The sequence below is a fragment of the Meleagris gallopavo genome, chromosome 24 (assembly GCF_000146605.3).
Source record: "Meleagris gallopavo isolate NT-WF06-2002-E0010 breed Aviagen turkey brand Nicholas breeding stock chromosome 24, Turkey_5.1, whole genome shotgun sequence".
Lineage (NCBI taxonomy): Eukaryota > Metazoa > Chordata > Aves > Galliformes > Phasianidae > Meleagris > Meleagris gallopavo.
In genome coordinates, this window is record NC_015034.2 from 831,111 (window position 1) to 841,572 (window position 10,462).

Consider the following 10,462-nt stretch of genomic DNA (forward strand, 5'->3'; position numbering starts at 1 on the left):
AAGTACTGGAAGGCCACACTGAGGTCTCCCTGCAGCCTTCTCTTCTCCCAGCTCAACAATCCCAGTTCCCTCAATCTTTCCTCATAGGAGAGGTGCTTCCAGCCCTCTGAGCATCTTAGTGGCCCTCCTCTGGGCTCGTTCCAAGAGCTCCATGTCCCTCTTGTACTGTTCTGAGCTCCTGCTCACAGTCCCACCCCTCAGCCCATGGAGGCATTCATTCCTCACCTCCATCACAGCACCCACACCGCAGCACCAGCCACTAACAAAGGCCAAGCAGCCCTCTCTGAAGACTTACTTCAGGTATTTTCAGGAGCTTGTTTGTGTTCTGAAGTATTGCAGAGCTATTTATGGAAAAAGTCTGCTGGAATCGCAGCCAGAATTTCAATAGGCTGCACAGCACAGAAAAGCCAGTGGCTCATTCTGTTTGCAAATAACAATATATTTGGAAATAACACGCTGCACCATTGTTCTGCTTGGATGTAACAGAAGCCTCTGGGCAATGCCCTTCTTGATTTGTCACTGAGAATGCCAGTTAAGAGCATGGGAGTATCTTGATTTTCTTTTTGCTGAAGCCATTACAAAACACACAGCAAGTTAGCAGGACGTTAGGAAAATATCAGGATTTGACTGCCTTTTAGAATGAGCAAATGGAACTCTGCAGCCTGGTTGGCATTTCAGCAGAAAGCAATTCTTGGAAACTATCGTGCTGTTTCGGGCTCTTCCCATACATTCTTTGACTAGAGCTTTTATTTCAGGGAAAAAAGCCAAGGCCAAGAATTCCTATGGCTCTTCATCTTCAAGTATCGCATTGTAGAATGTGAGAAACCTCTGCCTATCAGACACATCCACTGCCTCCTGCTAAGGAAGGAAAATAAAAGTAAGAAAATAAGAAAACCACTCTCCCTGCTCTGCGTTCTGGTAGTAAGAGGCACAGCATGCAGGTGAATGCCAGGCAGCGTGCCGAGCAGCTCACAAGTCCTGCTGGTGCTTCCAGCTGAGATGAATGCACAATTCTGACTATTAAGAGACTGTGGAATAGAAACTTCTGATTGCTTCACTATGGACAACTTCTCCAGGTGATACAAAATGGAATGGATGCATCTTAACACCTCTGTAAGGCAGGTCTTCATGCCGCAGAAAAAAGGACCCCACAAATCTGAACAGAACACTGACCCGAATTCTTAAGGGAGTTACTTTACATCTCATCTCCTCTATCTATAGATGAGGATCCCTTCTCTGATCTCAGAGAAGTTTTACAACAGCTATAAAACCAAGGTTTGGAACAATTAGTTACATGACTACCCTGCACGCATCTCCAAGATTCAGAAGCCCATTTGGGAACAGGCAAACCAGCCTTACAGATAAAGAACGCAAAGCACTGAGGGTTGAAATGATTTACTGCCCTTTATGAATCCTGACTCATACGATTGCTTTTCATTACCTTACTTTTCACTCCCCCTTATCCCTTCAGGATAATTAAATGTAAGTTTTAAACTTGGTTTAAAAAAAAAAACACCACCACCACGCGGGTATTCAAGAAATTTAAGCCCCATTTGAGAGACACTGGTTGAAAAGAGCAGGAATTGCATGGCACAAAGCAGCTTCCACTTTAGTAAGGCTTCTCGAAAAAGAATCTCAGCACAAAGGTTACACGACAGAGGAGGGCTGTGCACACGTGCACTTCTTCATAGTGACAGCAGCCAGCAAGGAGGGCAGGTGAAGCCAGAAGTGCTCCTACACGGGCTGTACTCCTCTGTGCCATCGTTTTTTTCCCCTATCACCGTCACCACGCTTAGTCCTCGCACAGGAACACTGAGTAACAGCACAGAGGTGACCTCAGAGCACAGTCATAGATGACAATTTAGATCAGAGATTTGCAGGAACAGCAGAGGGATGAGGATGTTATACAAGCAAGCAGGTGAGGGACTCCCAGGTTTGGGACGAGCGTCACGTCGAGCTCCAGGGAGCCAGCAGTGACACCAAGCAACGTTCTGGTTCTGAAATGCTGCCTGCTTGCTCTTTGCCAGAGACAGAACTGCTGGGCAGCACACATCCTGCTCCAGTAACAGCACCAGGTTAACCCTTCCAGAAGGGGCTGCTGCAGAATGAAGACGTTACCATGAGAAATGCACGCTTCAGCCAATGCCTCCAGAAGCAGCTGCCAGCTCTATGACAGCCAGCCTGGAGGGGAGGATTCAGGCTGCACTGTGCCTAACTTCTCACCCCCCTCCCAGGCCACATTTCAGTACAAATGAGCTTACCAGTAGTTATTCAAAGATTTTTTTCAGTCCTTTCAATGTTTCTAAGTGACCCCGTACACGATGCACTAAGAGCACTATCTGATCATTTCAGTTTCAGGAGAAGGTCCAGCAACTCTCAGAAGGGTCTGTCAGAATCAGACATCTAGAGTTGAAGATTTAAAAAAGTATTTTAATAGACGGATTTTGTCTGAACATACACAGTTCTATTTCCTGAACTTTTCAGAGCCATGCAGCATAACTGTGTGCCTGGGCAGCACGCAATTCCAGAGCTGCAATGCAAGACACTACAACCAAAAACACAAGGGGAAACACATCCAAACAAAATGCATTCTGCATACCTGGGAAACCAGTCTTTCTTACAGCACAACTCTTAAATCCTCTCCTCCTGACCCTGATTTTTTTCCTCCACAAATAGATGCAAGCCTATCTGCCAGAGGGGTTAACACATGACCCCAATAGGCTGGGTTCCTTAATGGTGCTATCACTTGTGGATTGCTGGGAGGAAAATACATTTTTCCAAAGGAAGCCTGACCACATTAATAATTTCTCCTCCAGTGCTTCCCAAAAGCACGAGAAGTTGGAATAAAAAAGCTCACAGCTACTTTTATTTCTGTAACCAAATCACAGCCATGCACAGAAACCTCCAGTAATTACCTTCAGTAATGTTATCAACCTATACTAACAACACCTCCCTGATGTCTTGGTTGCTCTCTGTACTACAAATATTCTAAGTATTTATGGTGCTGTGCATTATAAAACAAAGAAAGGTCTGGAAAATATCCTTGCCTGGAAAATACCCTTAAAGCAGTAGAAAATTAAGTATATATATGGATGTTGTAGTAATGAAACAGCTTCAAGAGCAGCATTTCCTAAGGAACACATGGAACGAGTTTGATGCCATCACTAATTGATGTTTTTTTCTGGTGGTGAAATGGGACATCACAGGTTTAATTGTGTGCACAACAGCCTCCTTCTACAGCATCTAAATAGAAGACAATACATTAATTTAAATGAAGGAAAAACCCCAAACAAGGGATCAGTTTTTCAAATCATATTAAGAGCGGTAAGACACAGCAAGAGAAGATTATCATTCGTTAGATTATCTAAAGTGCTTTACTGTAAAGCAATCAGTAAGTAATCCAGCTCCCAATTAACTGCTATTCTTTTCTACGAGAAACTAAACCATACTGGTAGCAAGACAGCTGGAGAAAACAACCAAACAACAAAGCTAATGGCAATGCTAAACACGTCAAGCACGGCTTCTCTTTTCACACACTGCTCGTGTGGGTGCTGGGGGAAAAGTATCTGTCCTATGCACACTAGTTCTGTGTAGCTCAGCAGTACTGACAGCCGGTGATGGATGGCACCGTGCTCAGCATCGCTGGGTGTGCGCTCACACACGTGTGTGACTGGAAAATCAACAGCTGTCAGTGCAAAGCAGCTTGACCACTGGTGTGTCCCTCCATCCACACCAGGCAGTTCTGCACTCCCAGCCCCCCAGGCACATCTTCATCTCCCTCTCTCTGCACTGTCAGTGTCTGCACACCCACACATCCGTGGAAGTTCCAGCTACCTTATCAGACTGAACTAAAATCCAGCCTGGGATCACCACCACAGCAGTGGTAGTCGATATATTTATTGCTGGCCTTCAAACAGCACAAAGCACATCTCAAACAGCAAAGTTCTAAGTCCCTTTTGCTCACTTAGTTTACCATTTGCAGTAGCACAGCACTGGAGATCAGCTTCTTGTACTGACTGTACTTAAAATCCTATAGGGAGACTGACTCTGCCAGAGTTCCTCCTCTTCCTCGAGCTGCTTCATCTCTTCACTCCATGCTGTCGCCAGCACACAGCATTGAGAACCAGATCAGGGTTCAGTTCAGCTGAGAAAGAATCCAGTCAAAAGCACAATTTTAAGCATTTTTCAGCTGGATCAGCTTCCCAGGCGAGTTCATTGTGCAGTTACATGAATGCTGGTGCCAGCAAAGTGGGAAGGAGTGCCTCTTTAAGCAGAAATGCTGCCAAACATGTAGCCATGGCCTAAATAGGCAAGTCAGAAGACAGCAGGAGCAAAAGAAAGGCAAACAGCACAGCTAGGAACACCCAGCTCTTAACTCTTACATCAGCACTGCATCTGCCAGCTCTCCTGATTTTAGCTCTGCCCTGCACACGTTTTGTGTAGCTACAGCTACCACAGAAGCCCACTGTGAGGATAGAAGTAACCAAAAGAGAACCTCGAGGAAGCACCTTTAAAATTCAAAGCCACAGAGCTGTAATCCAGCAGGGCTTCAACAGACAGCAGAGCTGTGTTCCTTCGTACGGCGGCTGTCTGATGGCCTGATCATTAACTGCTATATTAACAACACAGAAATAAATTAAAAATCAGACGGGAAAAGGAGTGTTAAGTGCAAAAGATCCCAAGAACAGCAGAATGCCACAGAAAGAAATAGCACAACACTGGCATGACTGCCAAGACATTTCAAGCTGGCATTTAAAACCTGTTTGCAGTCCTTGCTCTTCTGCACTAATGCTACTTTATGGGCACAGACAACTTCAGCCCAGCCCTCAGAGAGGGAAGTTAAGCTCCTCACTACAACGGCACCCCAAGCTTCTGGGGGAGAAAGAACTCCTCCTCCCTCCTGCTGCAGCAGCGCCTATTACCGAAAAGCCCAACCACTGCTTCTGTAACAGTGCCACCGTGTTTCTTCTGTGACCGCTGCCCACAGGCCCAGCTGGGTAGGAGCCCTCCTTCCCAAGTGATCCCAGCAGCATCCCTCGATCCAAAGTCAGTTAGCAGCTCAGCCAACAGAACAGATGTGCCACAGCCACTCAGGGCACAGAGGAGGTTCTGCAGCCCTAACCCCAGTACTGACAGACGCGACTTGACAAGGAGAAAGTTTTCTGATAAGCCAGGAGAAGATAACAAACTTCACAAGGTGGTAAACTGCTCCTTACAGCAGTTCCCATTCCTGATTTCAGTTTTCCTCACTGCTAATGGCAGCTATTTTGGTGTACTGAAGGCAAACCACCAGCACTACCGAAGCAGTAAGAGCCCACAGCTGCTCTGCAATTTTGAAGTCAGCCAAAAATAAACACAAAACTACATTTGAAAGTTATAACATACCTAGAATCAGACAGAGAAAACATTCCCGAACAAGAGAAATGTCAAGCCTTGTTCTTATCTCTGACCACATGCAATTTGTCCAGGGACAGAAATGTCAGGGACTTCATCTGTCCATCATGTCACCAACTGCAGACTACAGCACCGCTGTGGCTATAAAGAAACACAAACAAGTGACAGATCAACAAAGCAGCACAGAACAGCGTAAGAGCCAGCAGCACCACACCTCCTGCAGAGGCACCAAGGGGTTAAACAGCTTGTCAAAGACCATGGGTAATCACTCAGGGCCAAAGCTTAGGACTTAAGTTCCTGGCTTCCAGCCTTGGATGGAGACTATCAGACTTTTACGTATCTTTGGATTACACTTGAAAGAACATTTAGATAGAGCAGCTTGACTCTTCTCCCTCTGCCAAGTAATTAAACAAATTTGACTTAATTTGTTCTGAAGTATGAACTCATTCCATTAAGCCAGCATCCAGTTTTCAGGCAGTCTAAACTTAGAGTTCCTAAGTTGCTTCCAAGCAGAGCTGCCACCATGCTGTATCTTGGAGAACTTAACAACAGAAGAACAAAAACAAACCACGTAACAAAGAGACAGAAGAAAATCTCTCGTCCTTTTCAGCAGCCATTCCCACAAAGGAAACTTCTAAGAAAATACGGTAATGTCTCCTTTCGAGCACTTCTGGACAGCGAAACAGCGATGGCACCCAGGGGACAACACTCACACATTACAGCTGCTTTGAACACCCTGACCACTGAGCTCACAGTCTCTGAGCTCGTGTCCTGGCTCTGGATCCTCCAGAGCTGATAGAACAAGATGAGCACATCTGCAGTGGGACTGAGCTCCAGCAAGACAAAGGTAAATGGAGAAGCGAGGAAGGCTTCTGTGGAGCAAAGAATTTGCTGTTTGAGAAGCAGAGACAGCAGAAGCCGTGCTCCCCCTGCCCTGACACAAGGGACAGCCACGTGACAAAAAAAGGCAGCATTAAAACACCATCAGCTAGAATTAAAGACCAAAGCGTAACGAAGCTGATGCTCAGATTTCAACTCAGAACCCAATTTCTGTATCTAACCTCGATGTGACAGAGCCAGGCCAAAGCTTACAACCAAAGAGCAGCTCCATACGCACTGAGAGGCTCTTCTCCACTGCTCCTCATGGAACCAAAGCCCTTCCAGTCGTGAAGTCTTTGCCAAAGCAGAGTGGCACTGAAAGGCCCTTAACAATCACTGCCATCTTCACTCCTCAGGCTTTAGTAACAGCTTCCCCCTCCTTTTCCTTCCATCCCTCGAAGAAATACTGTCACATCCACCTACCACACTGCACTTAGAAAGCCAAAAATTAAGAACTGTCTCATGTGACAGTTTGTGCTTCAGCCATCAAAGCCACCAACTCCGACTCAGAAGGAGCCGCTCTGGCCAAAGCTGAGAGCTGTCGGTGCTCCTGCTGCTGAAGGCGAGGAGCTCACACCTGACTCACACGTGCTGGAAGCTGCACACCAGCACTCTCCACAAACTTTATTCATTTGCAACTATCATTGTATTATCACTGCTCTCCCCTGGCTTATTTATAGGCAACATTTCAGGGAGTCTATTGGGTTAAACTCTACTGCTGCTACAATTAAGCAGATGCAGTTTTCTTGATTGACACTCCCTGGTTTACGTTAACTTTTCTATTTAAATATCCTAACATTCTATTAAGAACAGGAAGAAAACAGACAGCGAAACTCCTTCCATTTCAGCTTTGTTTTTCCCCCCTCACTTTCTGTGAGCGAAGTTTCAGTATTCCACAAGAGTCAGCTTTCTAAATTTGAGTTCCAATGCCATTTCATAAGCCAGAAACCCACCCCCTGGTACCACCTCAGCAAACTGGCACTGCCTTCACTCAGGGGCACGCAGAGCCCACACTCATTAGCTTGCAGACCACAGCAGCTAAAGGAGCATTGAAGTCTCAGACAGCACCGTTTTCTTAAGGTCTGGCCGTGGAGCCTGCCACAAGAAAGCAGACAGGGGAGGGAAAAAGGTCACAGCAGGCTCAGAGCCACTGACAACTTGTCTGCTGGTATTCTGAAGGAGGACCAGAAGCCTGCAAAACTGCTGTTCTAATTCTACAAGAACTACACAAGGCTTCATCTTGTTCAAGTGAGTTTAACTTAAAGCCAGAAATGTAACTTCAGGAAAAAAAAAAAGGTTTAAGTTTTAGCTTGATGCATTATTAACCTTTACAACAGTACTAAGCTTTGTAATGTTTCTCCATAGGAGAACTCCAAGGATTGCATGGAAGGTAAAACTGCATTACAGTTACGACAGCCAGCTTCCAAGGAATTCCAGCAAGCATCCTGAGACCCAAACACCCAGAAGAGCTCAGAACTTCAGCTCCAGATTGATTACAACCAACTATAACCCCAACTCCGAGACCCTGGCCCAGACACACATCAGATGTTCAGCAGAACAGTGAAGCTTTTGGGTCTGCACTGTAAGCTGGTAATGACACCAAACTCTTCTCTGGATCACAGAACCACAAGCCTTTGTATTCCATACTCCTAAAAACTTTCTGGAAAGCATCAGGACTGGCTTGCCAGCACTGAAGGCAGCTAAGCTGGTTCCCCTGCAGCAGAGGCTCCTCTGACCTCCACCCGGGCTCACAGCACAGCTCACCTGCCAGGAAGCAGAAAGCTTTGCAGTCACCTCTCATGGTGCAAAGTACGAGGCCCTGCAGCAGCCAAGGACAAGCAGCTTCCTGACCCCTGCCTTCCCACATCCCTGTAAAAGCCACCACCGTAGCTCATTACTATTACATGCAGTCAACGTGTTTTAATGAAGAATTATTTGCAAGCATCTGCCACACAACCATCATTCTTCCAGTATTTGCACCTTGAGGATTTAGCTTGATGTGCAATTAAAATAAAGGTTAGAGAATTTAAACTTGATCAGAGGAAAAATTTACTCCTTTTAACAGTAGTTCACAGCTCGTGCCTCTAAAGATACTTTCTCAAAAACTCTTAATTTAAGCTTTAAAATAAACTTGCAATATTCTTGCTTCCAAAGGCCATCCTTCAGCTCACAAAGTAACAGCAGCCTTTTAAAGTGCCTTGTCTGCCACATGCTGTAGCTAATAAATGAAATCAGACTCTTATTTTCTGCCTTTTAAAATTCATCTGAATCACACATCGAATGGGGAAATAAAGGGAACTGCAGCTACTGCCCATCTAAACCCAACATTCATCTCACTTGTCAGCAAGTCAGAGCATTTGGGACACATTAAAGAAAAGTTACAAACTGCACAATTGACAAGGCCAACTGCCTGCAAAAGAAAAACTCCTGATCTTACAGGTTGTATCATGCAAACTTGTGGCCAAATGCACTGAGAAGTCCAAAACTTTCTCAAAGCAGAGAGGAAAGCAGAAGCATTGCCCACCAGCACGGCCATCCGAGCAGCACACAGCACTCCTCCAAGGATGCCCAACCAGATAACAGCAAACATTTCTTGCAGTCACAATCAGAAGCAGCCATCTTGTAAGAGATGACATTTGTCACTGCCAGCCCTGTTGCTGCGTATTTATGCAATTTCCGTATTGTTTCTAACACAGAACCCCCCCGGCAGCTTTGAGGTAAGCAAGCACACGCAGATATTCTGATTTCATCCTCCTCTGGTTAATAGAAGCTGGGAAGACCGGGAAAAGTCACTCCATCTTTATCAAATACTTGGATCTTCAAAGAATATCAACATTAATTAATTGCTACACCACCTCCCTGTGGAACGCAAGCATCGCGTGCCCCATTCTGCAGGTTAGGAACAGCAGAAGGCAAAAGCTGAGCGATGGGGAATCTAACAGTTTGGGAAAACAGCTACAGGTGAACACTTCATAAGGCTGAATGGAGTCCAAAGCACGAGGAGAACCCTGCTGGTGTGGTCTGATCCTGACCAGAGGGCTCTGAACGCACATAAATGTCCATCTGCTGTACCCAAGTCGCATATGATTGAGATTGGAAAGATTAAGATCTCCTAAAGAGCAGCTACAGGAAGCTGGGGGAAAAAAGATACTCTGAAAGATTGCTCTTACCTTCTGCTACATCATCATCCACAGCGCCTTTCACCTGAGAAAAACACCACTGAATGTCATTTCCTCCTCCAGCTCCTGAAAAACACAATACAAAAGTGAGACCCCCCACCGCAGCAGGAGCCGCCAATTGAAGCTTTCAGACAACACTGCTCACACCCACTTCCTCAGCAGCGGGGCTGGCACGGTCACCCCTCCCCACCTTTTCCCTTTACAGATATTGTTTTTGTCCTCAGCAGTTTGCTGGCATCCAAAGCAGCGTTAGAGGGAAAGAGCAGAGGCAGAAGTGGACGGGAGCAGCTCGCAGGGCTCACAGGCTGGCACCAAACCCACAGCGGGCGCTCAGCACCAGCATCCTATTTCACACAGAGCTGCTTCCTACTTTAGAAATCAGAGCCCTCTCCCAGCAAACACAAAACTCGGTTGGTAAGCGGCAGAAAAGCTCTGAGTTTTCAGAAGACTGCAATCGACACAAACCAAGCATGCCAATCATTCCCTCCCATCCCAAAAGCCCCGAGCTGAACTTACATGCTGAAGGCTAAAGAGAATAATTCTACCACAAGTTTAGCTCTCTTAACAGCAGTAATGAAAGCAATTATCAGCTTAAAAAAAAGCAGCAAACCCGAGCAGAAACACAAAGCAGCAATGTGAGGTAATGAGCTCTACTACCATAGAACACGGATCGGAGCGAAAACTTCAGGAACATCCCTGCCCCGGCGGGAGGCGGCGATTCATTTGAACCCTGAACCAAAACACGCACAAAAACCACCACCCATTTCTTTTGCATTGCGTTCTGAGCAAATCACCGCCGGGCTGAGGACACACAGGAAGGGGCTGACATGGGCCTGCCCTGCTGCCTCACCATTTGTGTTTGCTTTTTTTTTTTTTTTAGGCAAGCCAATGTCAAAATGGAACTTTTCCTCAACGCGATTCAAGCAGGCTGAGCAACAGATGGCATTTACACGTTAATCCAGAGGGCTGCAACCGCTCCTGGCACAACAAAGAATGCAGGAGGGATTTCA

General features: G+C 46.1%; 1 long non-coding RNA gene across 1 annotated transcript; it reads right to left on the reverse strand.

Annotated features, from left to right (window-relative positions):
• Positions 1 to 83: 83 nt before the first annotated feature.
• On the reverse strand, positions 84 to 10,324 carry LOC104914219. The gene is made up of 3 exons (XR_004161943.1): positions 10,110 to 10,324; positions 9,444 to 9,518; positions 84 to 5,535 (listed from the first exon to the last, which is right to left on the reverse strand). It is a non-coding gene; the product is annotated as an uncharacterized LOC104914219 (long non-coding RNA).
• Between the last annotated feature and the right edge of the window lie 138 nt (positions 10,325 to 10,462).